Raw genomic sequence first — 16,107 nt, 5'->3', positions numbered from 1 at the left:
TCCTCGTGATGGTGACGTACTGTGGAAGATTTATTCCTGACCTAGCCACCACAGCCACACTCCTGCGAGAACTCACCAAGATGAAAGCAGTGTGGGTGTGGAACGACACACATGAAGCAACATTCCAAAGGATAAAGGACTCCCTGTCAGGAGATGCAACAATGGCATTTTCTGACATGACCAGAGAGACTGAGCTGCTAGCAGATGCCAGCCCAGTGGGACTCAGAGCGGTGTTGATTCAGAAAGACCGAGACGGGACCATCCAATTGCTTTCGCCAGTCAGGCCCTTACGTCTTGATCCATGGCCCTCAGGCCCATCTCCTCCTCTTTGATAGATGCTTCCTGCACCTTATTAACTTCCTTTCCTCTCCTGCTATCCCTTCTTACCCTTCTCTGGCACCTCTGCTGGTTCTCTGGCTACCCTGTTGCTTCCCTTCTCTGCCACCTCTCTGGCACTCTCTTCGCCCTCTCCGACTACCCTGCCTTCTCTTCCTTCCTCCTCTGCCCATCCAAGGCACCTCCAACACTTACACAGGGTGTACCTCTGGCCTGTACCCCTCCCCAGAAGTCCTTCAAATGTGGTAATCTGCTCCACATTGCGGGAAAATTGTCCTAAACTGCATCAAAAGGTTTGCATGAACCTTTTGTTCTAAAAATGCTACCACCAAAGGTTCGAACACCAAAAGTTCGAACCTTTGGTGGTAGCATTATAAAAAAAACAGGGGCTCTGGGGGTGTCCCCCGCATCACCCCGCTCACTATACTTTATGGTATAGTGAGTGGGGGCTGCGGGGGACAACCCTGCAGCCTTCAGTTTAAAAAAAAAAAAAAGAAAAAAGGACCCTGCAGCGCCGGTTCCAGATCACAGAAGTGAAAGGGAACTGGCACTGCAGGAACCCAGCTTGAAGAGAAGGTAAGTGGGGTTTGTTTATGTTGGGGGTGTGCTGAGGGTGTGGATGGAGGAGTGTTATGGGTGTGTTGTGTGTGTGGGTGCGAGTTTGTATGTGTGTTCACATGAGAAAGGTGCAAACTGTTGGTAGTTCGCACCTTTCTCATGCTAACGATTTGCCCGTGGTAATTTCAGCCGCGGGCAAATCACTCGGATTCCCACATCGCTACTCTCAACTCTCATTCAGTTGTCAAACACTCATCTGACATCTGCCATCTCCTAGAAGAGCTAGATTTGGATGTACTCGATGGCACGGGTGTTCAGCGGCCAGCTCTGTCACGAGTTTCGACACTCCTTCCCAATGGCTACAAGATCATCTCCGAATCCAGAACGAACCGTCCCGGTGGGGGTGTAGCCTTGATTTTCCCAGAGTGTATCCCTGCTTCTATGATTGCAATGCAGCACTACCCCCCCTTTGAATGCCTGGTCTGCAGGCTTTTGATCTCTCCTGGCTCCTCTCTCACTGTGGCCACGAGCTACAGGCCGCCTGGCCAGGTCGCCCTCTTCCTCTCCGAGTGGGCTGACCTCTCCCCACGCTCCTTGCCTCTACCTTTCAACGTCTCCTCCTCTGAGACATGAACATCCACCTGAATGTTACCAGCCCTTCTTCGCAACCTCTGCGATTCTCTCTCTTAATTCTTCCCTCTGGCCCGACTCACTCAGCAGGGCACACCCTGGATGTTCTGATCACCTCAGACCTCCCCTTCTCTAACCCTCTCTCCGCTCCTCACCTCTCTCTTCCCCACAGCTTTAGCCAACTACAGCACTGCCACCTACCTTCTCTGTCATCCGACCCATGAAGCGTGTGTCAGTTGAGCCTTTCGCCGCTACTTTCCCTCCTCCTCCTGCACCTTTGGCTGACTCAAACCCTGACGGAGCTCTCTCTAACCTTCATCTCTCGATCTCTAAAACTCTGGATGTCCTTGCACCTGCCATGAGGAACCGCTTGAAGCCCAAATCCAAGTGCAACTCTTGGTACGATTCCGACCTCACCATCCTTAAACGCAAGTGTAGGGTGGTGGAGAGGAAGTGGAGGGCATCGGGCGCACCGCCTGACAAACTGGCCTGCCACCTGCTCAAAGGCAGTACAGACTCCCTCGCCTCTCTAAGAAGAGAGCCTTCATCCAAGCCTGCATCGCTGCAGCATCTAACAACTCAGCTGAACATTTCAAAATCTGCAAGGAGCTGGCCAATCCTGCTGCAGTCTCTACCGCTCATGTTCCCTCCCAGTCCCTCTGCACAGCTTTCTCCTCTCATTTCGCTACTAAAAATCAGGACATCCTGTCCACCCTCTCAGTCTCTTCAACTCCTGGTCTGTCTGAGGCGGTCTCTCCTCGTCCTTTCTCCTCCTTTCTACTGTTCACCCCCGACAATGTTTCTAGACAAGTCTGAGCTATGAAAGCCTTGTCAAAGCAGGTTCTCCCCTGCTCATCCAGAACCATCAAGGACAACATCGACACCATTGCTCTAGCCTTGGCCAATTTCTACAATCACTTCTTTGCCACTGGAACTTTCCCTTCCCCACTTAAGCACTCTCTTGAGCACCCCCTTCTAATGAAGCTCTCTGCCAATCCTTCTTCTCCGGCTAACTATCGACCGATCTCCATCACTCTTTTCCTGGGCAAACTCTTGGAAAAGCTGGCCATCTCCCAGCTTAATCTACATACTGAATCTGACCATCAGTCTGGCTTCAGAGCTGCCAAAAGCACGGCAACTGCTCTCCTGAACACCTGTGAAGACTTGCTCTCCAATAATTCTAATCTCCCTTCTGTCCTCATTCTCCTCGATCTATCCTCTGCTTTTGACACGGTCAACCATGCCATCCTGCTCAATCGCCTCCGCGACAACCTTGGTATTACTGATCAGGCCCAGGCCTGGTTGACCTCCTTTCTAACCGAATGACCGTCTTGGGTCCAACTGGTGTCTTTCCTCTCTTCTATCTCTCTTTCTACTTGTGATGTTCTCCAGGGGTCTAACCTCTCTCCCTGGCTCTTCAATCCCTACCTTGCACCTCATGCCTACCACATCGCTACTTTCTGCGCCAATTTTCAATGTTATGTGGATGACGCTAAGCTCTTCCAGGCTCCCCTCAGCCACATCTGCTTCTTCTCTCACACCAGACTGTCTGGCCGCAAGTCAGGAATGGTTTGCCGACAATGATCTCTCCCTTAATGCCAGTAAGACTGAGATCCTCTTCATTGGGACACCCACTCCCTCCCTCCTTTTCTCTCTCTCTCTGGCTGCCCACTCTGGGCCCTCTTCCTGCTCCTTCCTGTGAGGCTATAAACCTTGGTGTCATCTTTGACTCCACCCTCTCCGACTCGCCTCACATCTCTGACATCACTAAGAAGTCAAACTATCAGCTGCATGTCCTCAGAGGTATTCTTCCTTTTCTCACTTTCCCCCAGAAGCTCACTTTCTCCAGAGCTCTGGTCCTCTCTAGGGTGGACCATTGCAACAGCCTCTTTCTAAATCTTCCTGCCTCTACTCTTCAACCTTTACAACTTACCCAAAACAGGACTGCAAGACTTGTCCTTGGCCCCAAGCCAAGGGATCGTATCTCTCCAGCTATGAAATCTATTCATTAGCTCCCCGTGGCCGCAAGGATCAACTTCAAGACCCTCTGCATCGTCAACAAGGCATTTTGGGGCCTGGGACCGCTCTACCTCCAACTTTCTCTTCCAAAACATCTTCCTTCTCGAGCTTCCTGCTCATCCACCTCCAACTCTCTGAGGGTCAGACGCTTCTTCAAGCAGAGAGTTGGGGGCAGATCTATCTCCTCGGCTTGGGGCACCCTCTGGAATAGCCTCCCTGCCTCTCTCAAACTTGAGCAGAAACACCTCTGGTTCCGGAAGCAACTCAAGACCTTCCTTTTTGCTTCCGCTTTCTCTCTTCCTCTCCCCTGCTGATGCACCTGACTGCTCTGCGCACTGGTCACCCTCTGAACTTGGGCTCAGTCTCCTCCATGTCCAGTTGCCCTTGCACTGCCTCTGGGCTCCCCAGCACTTAACGGTCTGTATCTGCAATCCTACAGTCCCTTCTCTCTGCACCTATGAGCCAGCCGCTGGCTGCACTTATGAGTTAACTGCACTTCCCCTGACACTTCTCCCCTTCACCGTATTTGCGCGATCTGAACGACAAGGCCTAGTAAGATCATTATTTTGTCCTCCCTTTGTTTCCTCCTCCTTGTCTTATCGCACCTCGAATCACTTGTGTACAGGCGCATTATAAATGCCACATCATATCATGGATCACGCCCACAGAAAAAAACTATGCACACATAGAAAAAGAGGCGTTAGCAATCCTGTGAGGGTGCCGACACTTCCACGTCTACATCACTGGGCACCCAGTAAGGATACTGACGGACAACAAACCTTTGGTGCCCATAAGGGACCCGCACCACATCCCCCGGCAAGGATATAACACTGGATACTCCAACTCCAGCAATTCGATCTGGAAGTACAATACCGAGCTGGGGCTGACAACCCAGCTGACTCTGTCGCAACACCCAAGGCCAACCACCGTGACGGAGTGCGAGGCGGCAAAATAAATGGAACAACATGTCTGCCACATCATAGTGTGTGCCCGGCCGAAGGCAATGCACCTGCAAGAAATGACAACAGAAACGGATGACGACACGTGCTTCCAGATCACAAAGGAGGGCATACTGACGGGGAGTGGAAGAACTACCTCACTGCAGTGCCCCACCATACCACACAAGCCCGGGAGCTGATGCAAAGCCTTTTTGGCATCAGACACAAACTATCAGTGTCCCCAGAAGGGCTGATACTGATAGGACACTGCATTGTGGTACTCAACTCTACAAAACAGGGCACTACATTTGGCGCATGAGGGACACCAAGGAATAGTGAAAAAACAGGCTTTCCCCAAATCGAGAATGTGGATATCACAGCTTCAGCAGAAGGTCATCACACTAGTGGAGTTGTGCACGTCATGCCAGGCGACTCACCGCTTAGGGCCCCCGGAGCCAATCACCGGGCCACCCCGCAGTCAGAGCAGATGGGACGCTGTCTGCATAGACTTCTGCAGGATTGCAAACACCACATCTCCTGGTAGCCATGGATGAATTCACGAGATACCTGGAAGTATAGCCTGTGCAATCCACCGATGCTACCTCGGTAACAACAGTGCTGGAAAAGATGTTCGCCATCCACAGCATATCGTCATCAATCAAGACCACCAATCGCCCACCGTTCAGAAGCAAGGACTTCAAGGCATTCCTTGACAACATGGGGGTCCGCCACCACTGCATCACACCATACTGGCCTCAAACCAACGGAGACGCAGAGAGATTCATGTCCTCTATCAACAGTTATATGGATAGCAAAAGATAAATGCTGACCCTGGCTTCCAGAGATTTACTGGTTCCTTCGATCATACCGACAAATGGCACGCTCATCCACTCTAGTCAGTCCGGCGGCACTCATGTTCGCAGTCTCCATACAAGCATGGTTGGCCATCTCTTCAGGAGGAGTAAGGGTTCCTTCCCCCCAATGTTGTCTCAGATTTAGAAAAGAAAAGGGTCTCAACTTCCTCTGAAAAAGTTTCAAAATCTTCTGACCCTTCTGAGGAGAAGGAGACCCTGGTTGGTTAATTTGTACACCAGATCTTCTGGGGGTCAAAGTTGTTCTAGCCCAAAAAAGTAAAGGTTTGGGATATGGTGGGTTCAGGGTGCTAGGTCTAATAACGTCATGGCAGGGTCTTATTTTTAAGACTATTCAATCCCATAGTTGGATGTTATAGTGGGAGATCAAAAGAATATCCAACAGTACCTGAGTTTTTAAGAATAAGTCCTGTTGACCAACTGGGATTTGAAGTTGGAACACAAGGCTTCTTTAAGGGTGAATGTGCAATAAGAATTGCAAATTTCAATAATCCTATTTTCTCCTTCCGGTGGTATGACAATCGCTAAAATGGGGTCTTAGTTTTTATCAATTAAGCCACATCCCACGGCTGACACCATATGTAAGGAAGGCATGGTATCAAAAGTGCGACAGACACAAAGTGTGGTTCAAGGGTGTTTATTGAACTTTGCATGGGTTGGAAAAACCGCCTATCTAAACCTAATTCTAACGATGGGAGCAAGCTATGATCATCAAACAAAAGAACACGCTGTCCTAGTCATGTCTAGTCTAGTCAAAAATGGCCTATTCTAAGAAACCTATTGCCACACCCTACTCTAAAGAACAAAGGGGGTGTGGGATGTTGCAATGTGTAAAAATAGTGTGTAATAAACAAAAAGGTCCAGGTAACATGGTAGTTCAGGACTGCCGAAGTGTAACTCCACTCCCCACGTTTCAGCACGGGACAAGACGGAAACAATATAGCACCTGGAGCACACTCTTACTTCTTTGGCACAATAAGGCAGTCTCTAAGGCACACCAGGACATTTCAGCATAGCATCCTTTTTGTATCTTGTCAAGTCTCTGTGTTAAAATGCCTTATTCAACATATAACAATTTAAACTATTTTACGTTCTCTTCTCTTGGTTTCACTCAGCCGGGCTTAGACCCTTCTCTTTCTTCTCAATGGAATATCCCTCAATCGGGCTCGAATTCCCCCTTTTCTCAGAATACACAATAGATCCCCCTCCGCAAGGCTCAGACCAGATGTTTCAAAGAATGCTTCACACAACTTCTCTCTTATCAGGGCACATTCCCCTGGATCGGGCACAAGCCTCCGATCCTTTTTGCCAAGGTTATAAGTTTGAAGACTTTCGATTGTGCACGTTTTTCCATCTAAACGGTGCAGGACCATTTTAACACTTTCACAACTCACTGCTTTCCGAGATACTCCTTCCTGAGACCTTAGAACACACACGGTGCCGGACCACTCTGTCACGATGTATCTCTTCTATTTTAGTTTCAAAGGATCACTTCCTTTCGCCTCTGGTATTCATCTGCTTTCTCTATTCATCCATTTAATAGCACAGTTCAATTTATCAGGTTATTGCAGCTCACAGCCTTCGTCTGGCAACCGGTATCGCAATGTTGCTACCAACTCACCGGCTGAACAGAGCTGCTTGGTCGGCATCTGTTTCTCTCAAGGCAAGGATGATACTTCGGCGGCTGCAGCTCCTCTGTGATTCGTCTCACCACGCAGGAGGTCCTTGGCCAGTCTGCAGCTCTAGGACAGCAATTCATTGCTTTTCTAGCTGTTAACCGACTGTTCAGTGGCCCCATCTTGACCCGTTCATCTTCTGCTTTCGTCCAGTCACCAGCATGACAATCCTGCTCCGTTATGCTTTTCGCCTATCTCCTCTCCTTGCTCATAATGTGCTCTCATGTTCTGCCTTTTATCCGTGTGGGGAAAGGTAACGGGATTCAGGTGTGAGTCGTTGCTGGAAATTGCCTGACTGTGCCTGACCCTGAGATTGGGACATGTGGCATGAAATGGTTGGGTGTGAGTCCGTCTTCCCCCAGAGCGCTCAGCTCGTGTAGTAGTGTTCGTGTAGGAAAGGGGGGTGGGTAAAGTTCCCAGATAGCATATGGGATGGCGAAGGGTAATGGCAAAATAGGGAAGAGGATACTGTGTCTCTCCATTGGGTGCCTGTTATGCAATCAATTCCATATATGCCAGATGAGCGCAAAGAAATCTCAGAAGACCACCTACCTAGGAGTGTGGAGGACTTGTTCTGGTTGATAACAGGAATTCACCGGGGTACCCCTCCGTGGCCTGGCTCCAAGGCTTGAACACTGAGGGGGCCCCCTAGGGAAACCCTCATGGGGGATAAAACCCTGTGGAAAGCTGCTGGGGTGCCTAGTCTCCAAAAGATCAGGAGCGGTGGTGAGTTGATCCTACGTGGTCTGGTTGGCTGGCTGGATCAGTTCTGCCCGGGGTTAGCAGCTAAAGATATACAGGAGAAGGAGGTTAGGAATATACTCCTTCTTGGAAGTTCTCAAAAGGGGTCTAATTGTCCAAGTGGAAGCCTGGGTGTCTTACCCCACGCTGGATCTACTGCCTTCTTTAGATCACAGGTTATGGAACTAGAAGGATGCTGTGAGAAGCCCAGAACCTCTGCAAACGGGGGACAGAAGAGAGAGATTCTACAAGGAACTGAAAAAGAAAGCAAAAGTAGGTGATTGTTTAGCTAGGTGGGAACAGCTAGGGACCCTACCGGATACGAGAGGCTGGCGTGGTCCTCTTTTCGAGTTGGCTTCCGGGTGCTGTAGTTGAACCAGATCTAACAACTGGTTCAGAGGGATCGGCGGTATGTCTAGGACTAAGAAAGAAGGTTATTATACCCAGATCCGCGGGACGGAGAATGCCAAAGCTGTGCACGTAAGCCATGACACCTAACGCGTGGACGGCAAGTGAGGCTCGAGGTAAGCAGTGAACAGCTGCCCGTGTCGGAGGAAGGCAATGCTGCGGGCAGTATGAGAGAGGTCTGAAAGTAGTAAGAAGATAAGAGAAGATTCAAAGATAAGTGAAGGAAATGGTCTTAACGATAAAGCAATAAGGATTGTCTACGCGAACTCACGTAGCGTTCAGGTACTCCTATTAGAGTAGCAACGCGAGGCTCCCATGGCGGATCTCTCAGATATGCAGAGATGGAAGGGGGCGTGGCTACCCGTGCGGGGCTGCCTTGGAACAAACAACTAGACTGATACCGCTGCATGTCAACTCAGCCATATTTCAGGGATACGGAGTTGGCTGGAAAGTGCATCCATTTTCAATTTGACATGATGGGGATATTTTTATCACAGTGCCCCACTCCCACTCCCCTGGGACCCTTAATCCAGGTGATCCTCCCACACTGGTCCACCCCCAGGAACTGGATCCAAAAACAATGGCTGTGTCCTGGCCACCTGGATGACTGATCCCAAGTGACCAGTCCGTGAGACATGCTCTGGTTTCTCACAGTATACAGGAATTGATTTTCTGTGCATGTGCGCTACTACTACTGCAAGCACCTTTGTGAATACTCTTGGCGCTGAGGTGATGCCGAACGGGAGTACTTTGAACTGGTAGTGCACTCTTGCTATCTTGAAATGCAGTTATTTCCTGTGCGCAGGGAGCATTGAAATCTGAAAGTATGCATATTTCATATCCAATGTTGCCATGTAGCCCCCCCGCCCCCCGTTTTAATAGGGGGATTACTTTTTGAAGCGTGGTCGTGCAAAGCCTTTGGGGTTTGACATATTTGTTTGCAGGGCGTTGAATAAATACCCTTGCTTACACGATTTGCTGGGACAATCTCTATGGCGTCCTTCTCCAGCAGTGCCATTACTTCTTCTAACAGTATGCGCTTCTCTTCTGGCGTCATTTTCCTGTCTTGTAGGTGGCTGGGTTGTTTTTTTAACAGTTTGATACAATACCTGCTCGCCACGGTAGACAGCACCCACTTTTCTGATATCCCCTCCCACTGTAGTGGCATGGGAGGGGACCCGCAGCGGTGCATCATTGTTTGGGAGAGGTGGAGTCCCTCGCAGGTGAGGTTCTGCCTCTTCCTCTGGATCTTTTATTTCCTCTTTGAAAACTAGAAGAGGAAGATTGTCCTTGCGATGGGCCTCAAGATGAAGGCAGTCTGCCCTGAGTGTATCCGGGAGTGTGAACCTGGACCCCAAAACCTGCTGGAGTTTGAGGAGCCCTGTTGTACCTAGGACTTGTTTGTTAACTGGCCAAGGGATTTAAGAGTGTCATAATCCTCCTTTGCGCTTTTGAGAGTGTCTTCGGCAGCTTCACCAAAAAGTACATAAGGCTCCACTGGCATCTTAAGGAGGTTGGCCTGAGTCTCTAGCTTAAAACCAGACTGTCTGAGTCAGGCAGGGCTTGTTTGTTAACTGGCCAAGGGATTTAAGAGTGTCATAGGCATGGCACTGGATGAGTGTGCCTTCTGCGATGATGCAGCCTGCATAATCTGCTGCATCAAGATTATTTTTGAGAATACAGTTTGATACTTGCTTGCCTGGCATATGAAGTTGCATGCCAAGTTGAATGCTGTTTGGCTGGCTGTGACAGAGCTACGATTCAATCCGGAAAACTTCCATGAGGACGTTCTTTGCCATGATCCCGCCCTCCTTGTTTGAACGCATTTAACGTGGTTTCCTCGCGCATAGCGCGCGTATGCAAAGTCGCATGCCAAGTTGAATGCTGTCTGGCTGGCTGGCTGTGACAGAGCTACAATTCAATCTGGAAAACTTTCACGAGGAAGTTCTTTGCCGTGGTACGCTGCTTTGCCTCATTGGACTTAATGCATAGCACAGACTAACAAGTGTGACGTGCCTCTGCCTGAACAATCAACCTGGATTTTGTTGGAACTTTTCCCCAAACGTGATATTTTTTTTTTTTTGTTTCTAGATCCCGCCCTCCTTGTTTGAACGCATTTAACGTGGGTTCCTTGGGCATAGCGCTCGCGCATGCGAAGTTGCATGCCAAGTTGAATGCGGTTTGGCTGTTCGCTGTAAGCCCCTGATTTTACACCTGTAGTGCATGAGTTCATTTGCCCCTTTATTTGGAGTGGTTATACTAAACTGCTGACTCAATATTTCACTTGAATATGACACTGTAACCAATGCAAAGAATATACGAGTCCTCATAAACGGACTCATGTCCAACGGTCTTTACACGCTTAAAACTGGCATGCCTTCAAACATGGTGGTTTCCTGGGCGTGTGTCACCTTGAAAGCTACCCCTTTAAAGCCTTCTCCCATTATTGCACATCGCAAGAAAATAACGGGCGTAAAATCTATTGTGCTGGATAAGCAATCAGTGGCAGATGACACCCCCGATATTCGAGATGCTGTTTCAGAAGTTGTGGCAGTGGTGGAAATTGTTGGTCTCTCTCGGCCAGTGATTCATACTGAGCTGCAGGTAAACTCTCAAAATGTTCTTAATAAGTCAATAACTGACACGCAATTAATGTCTGGGGGTATGGTTCGCTGGCCAGGCTTGATCCTCATTTTCCCACTGTTGACCTAACTAGCCAGCCTACAATTGATTGTGCAAATAACATAGGATGTGCTGAGGAAAATGTGTGTACATCTAATTTGAATGATGTAGATTCTAACAAGATTGCCCCTGATGTTGGAGATATGGATGATGTGGAATTTTTGAGTCCTGCCAATAAGAACCCAATGCATTCTCCCATTGGAGTCCCTCATTGTTTCTCACTGCCAATTGGTCTTGAAAAATCAGTTAATTAATTAAATCAGTCTCATAGTTTATTTGAGCCTGCAAATCTGACGGCTACGAATCTATCAGTGTCTTACATTCAGCCTACGCCCAGACGGCCCCAACATATTTCTTCACCTTACAACAATCCGAATGAGGCTGTTGGGCGTAGCCAATAATTGTCGCTGTTGCTTGAGATCACTTTGACTGCGATTAATACCTCGGTGTCATCACTCCTCAAGTTGTTTGAGGTCATAGAACAAAAAAATCAGCCGTCAATCTAAACAGATTAATGACTTAGTGAGCTGGATGAAGAGCATTGAACTCAAAATGAATGAAAAACAAGACTTGAGGGTAGAAACTTCTCCAGTTGTTTGTGATAATCCCTGTGAAATTAAAACTGTTGATTCGGTGCCCGTTTCTGGGAGTGTTCTACCTACCTTTCCTTTGATTATTAGTACTCTTTAAATACCCGGGTGTGGTTCCATTTCTGCTGAAAATCAAGAGACTATACTAGGCTGTATAAGACCTGTCCCCACAAATTCGATGGTGAACTTAGGCATTCAGCCACCTGTGGCTACTCTCCCTTCTGATCAAACTAACCCAATAAATAAGTCCTCAGCTTCAACATATAACATGTTTCAATTGAAATCCCTTGGGAAATCAAAAGCCCAACTTACAAAAGTGACTAAGAATAATATCCAAAGAAAAACTACCCAAATTTCAAAAAATCTGGTAAAAAGTTTTGTTGGCCGCGTTTTAGCTAGAGGCCAGTCCGGAGCTCTTCCACCACCACCTAAAAAATCATGAAGACCTCGGAAAAGAAAAGACATGGATTGCTTGGTGTTGGAAACCGGGCTCCCAGACTATGCTCCACTTAATGCATTAATATCAGCATTGGCTGAAGGAGAACCACCCCAAAAGCGCAAGCAGGTTCAATCGAATGTGACTTTGGGGCAGTTACATCGTCTGGTGCGTTCTACCAGTAATGATCTTGAGGAAATCAAGCGTGTACATCCTGTTGAATGCATCACAGTGGCAGATCAAGATAAAGCATGCAGCAGTCTGCCAGCTTTAACCAAAACACAAGAGACTATGCCGGAGTCAGATATAGCCAAAAATCTGCTACAAAAGATTAGACAAATGATACACTCCACCTTTAAAGATAATGGCTCCTAAAAATCTGGTCAATAATTCGGATGTTGGTGTGACCTCAAGGCCTAACACACAGAGATGTCCCCCCTGCGCAAAATAATCAACTTCACCAGCATAATCAGGTGACAAAAATGCTTGGTAATGGTACATCAGACAATGCTGATGGTAAAGCACCTGCCCGAAGAAAAAGTCCCTCGCTGCGCACTGCTTTATACTAAAGTGCCACACTGCTCAGTATCCTTTGTACGTTCTGGATAGTTCCTCAATCCTGGCAATATTCGAAGATGTCTCAAGTCTTCAAGACATTAACACAAACGACATTGCGCAGGTTGCGTTTCTCAACGACCTAGACCTTTCCATAGTGAGAATTTGGATTCTGTCTAGTGTTGTGCACAATCTTATTTGGAATGCTAAGTTAGTTATTTGCTATGGGATTTTTGCTGGCCCAAGAACCATCAGCGGTCAAAGAGGTAGCCAAGATTGACTCCCTAAGAACTCTAAGTGTAAATTCAACTGTTAACACGGGCCAGGTCCATGGAATCCAACAATCTGGTGCCCTTTTTGATGGTAATATCCATCATCCTTATGTTGAGCTGTAACCACCAAGATTAATCAACAATAAAACATTAAGTCTGGTTAGCTGGAAAACTTTCGGATCTTCACACTTAAATGAATCAAGCTCTAACTTCTTATTGTCATTCCAGAAATGTGCTCTTCAGGAGACTTGGTTAGTCACTATGCCTGTTTGGAATGGATATGAGATCAGTTTACACCCGGCTAAATCTAATGCCAAGGGCAGACCATCCTCAGGATTAATGGTGGCAGTGAATCATCAGGCAGGTTTACAGATTTGTCCTTGGTTGACTCCCAACCTCAATACACAATTGGTCAGAATCACGTTTTGTAAGTATCACATAGCATTATTCATTGTTTACCGTAACCCTGTTGCTGTTGCTGATAAATGTTTTTCTTGGTGATTTAGAAGCACTATTAGATACAGTGGTTCAGACGCCTGAAATTCCCAATGTAATACTGGTCGGAGATCTGAATTTGCACATGTTGGAGTCAAGTACCGTAAAACTCAAGAGAAAGAATGAGTGTGTTGGACAATGGTTGACCTTGATGAAAGATACAGTTGGTTATGCTGAATGGTGCCTTTTTTCAAAAGACATTCCGCCTAGTAGGACATGGCGTAGGAACAAGAGCGAGTCCATCATAGATTATATATTTACGGATAGGACAACATTCAATCACATTAGTGATTTGAAATAGTTTCTCAAATGGCTAGTGATCACCATCTAATAACTGTAAAATGGTTTGTTGACTCGAGTGTACTTCTCCCCAATGTGAACGTATATAACCATTGTATCAGTATTAACAACGATGGCAACCGCTTTAAGTGGAATGAAGCAATGCTAGATAATCTGTTACAGAATGGGTGGCGAGATGAACCATACACCAGAACTCTCCAACTTTACCAAGTCTCAAATTGTGATTACCCATAAAGGGCAGTCAAAAACAGACATAATTTTGATGTTGAGGTTAAAGTGCGTAAGAAGACCTTACACGATGAACTTAAATTGGCTCGCCTTGCTCCTATTGCCTCGCGACATTTGCTCATTCGATCTATAAAATGTAAATATCGCAACTGGTTACATATGTATAGGAGTACACTATATCAACACCATGGAGAAGATATGTTGAAAGCCATTCGTAGTAAAAATACTTCTGACCCATGGACCTTATTAAATAATGCTATTGCTCTGAAACAATTGTTAACACAGATAAATGGTGTAACGGAATTCCAATGGAAAGAATACTTCTCAAAGATGTATGCGTTACCAGAAGGCCTGACTAAGAGCAACTCCAAACTAAAGCATTGTTACAGAGACCTGCAAATAACCAGAGAAGACATTTTATTTTTCATAAATAGTTCCAGTAGCTCACGGGCTCCAGGCCCGGATGGGTTGAGTAACTGGGTCTTTAAGCAGCATCCCAAGAAATGGACCGAAATTCTGTATGATCTTTTTCAACAGATTAAGTCCAACTGCATTCCTGAGTCATGGAGAAGCTCAGTGGTTGTTCCAATTTTTAAGAGGGGCGATCGGTCATGTCCCTCTAACTACAGGCCGATTGCCATTCTTGACGCCGGGCAAGCTCTTTTCTCGTTTCATTCTAAGGGAATTTAATGCTTGGTCACAAACATATTCGAAACGTGACCCGTTTCAAACAGGGTTCATATCAGGAATGGGCACATCTATTAATCTGCTGACAATTAAGGCCTTGGTCTCTCATCATCTCCCACTGAATCAGTCCCTTTACATGATGTTTGTCGACCTGAAGGCCGCGTTCGACTCTGTTTCAAGAGAACTTCTCATTGAGAAGTTGTCCAAGGCTGAATGTCCTGTACATCTGGTTCAATTAATCAGCGACCTGCATACCAATACCAATATGCGAGTCAGACTAGATCTACAGGGCACGCTGACCGCAGATATTAAGACACAAAGGGGGGTGAGGCAGGGATGAATCCTTGCCTCTGCCCTCTTCAATTTCTTTATCTCTGAGGTTAGAAATTCCTTTGTCGATATTGTGACTGATGCGCCTAAATTGGCTGCCAGACCGATATCTGCCATCCTTTATGCGGACGATCTTGTTTTAATCTTGAAGTCTCCGCAGGGATTGCAGAGATTGCTGGAGGCGCTTTCCAGATATGTAGAGGAGAATTTTTTGATCATCAATTTGACAAAAACGAAAGTCTTAGTTTGTCATAAGAGTAATTATAAAAGCAAAAAGAAATATCAGTGGACGTTGCAAGGCGAAGTAACAGCGCCTCAATGCCTGTGGGTTACTTGCGCGCTATATAAATATAAATAAATAAATAAATCAGTATACATACTTGGGTGTAATTGTAGCGAATAAAATAGATGACAAAGCTCATCACTAACGTTTGGAGCTAAAATTAAACAGATCTATGTCTCAAGATACAATTATCGATGGTAAATATGAGACGTTCTCCCTTCAGTCCACCTTAACATATTTTCTGCAGAAAACAGCTCCCATTATTCTATATGGTGACGAAACTAAAAACCCAATCTCTGAAATTATGTGGAATAAATTGGAATTTCGATTTTGGAAAGATATTCTGAAGCTGCCACGATTTGTCCCAGTCGTAATGATTAGACACGAACTGGGTATGATCTCCCTTTATGCATGTTATATATGGCAGTTCATTGCACTCTTTAGGAAATGCCTTTTGGGGCTTGATTCAACATTACTCATAGGTATTTTATCACGACATATGTTTCGATCTCAAGATCTGTTTACCAGGAGATGGCGAGTGACTGCCACTTGTGCTTTGACTAATGCTAACATCACACTTGATACCTGGTTGCTTAATCCCACCAAAGCAAAAACATTATTGTTTCAACTAGATTGGATTCAGACCAGACTCAAATGTACGAAATATCAAGATTTCAATGACCAACCATATGCACATAAGAAATATAGTCAACCTGAAAAATATTTAGAGTACTCTCCATCAGCGCAGCATAGACTTGACTTTATGCGCCTATGTTTCAACCTGTGGCCCACCAGGCAAATTCAGCATAGGCGGAAAATAAGTGTATTTAATACGCCTTTTTGCCAATTTTGTAATATCACAGATGAAATAGAGGCCTTGAAACATTTGATAACATCATGCAAAAACGTAGTAACCAACGCAAGCAGTTTCTTGGCAATTTTTTTTTTTTTCCAAATTGAATTGTATTGATTTTCAACATTAGAAATGAACATTCAGGTGGATGTATATTATGCATTCATAGTTACATCAGAGGCTTACTTCTGTAACGCTCACCTGGTATCCACAGGGAC

This window comes from Ambystoma mexicanum, chromosome 2p (assembly GCF_040938575.1).
Source record: "Ambystoma mexicanum isolate Mex_15411 chromosome 2p, UKY_AmexF1_1, whole genome shotgun sequence".
NCBI lineage: Eukaryota > Metazoa > Chordata > Amphibia > Caudata > Ambystomatidae > Ambystoma > Ambystoma mexicanum.
The sequence above is the reverse complement of the archived record's forward strand: the minus strand, read 5'-3'. Positions refer to the sequence as shown.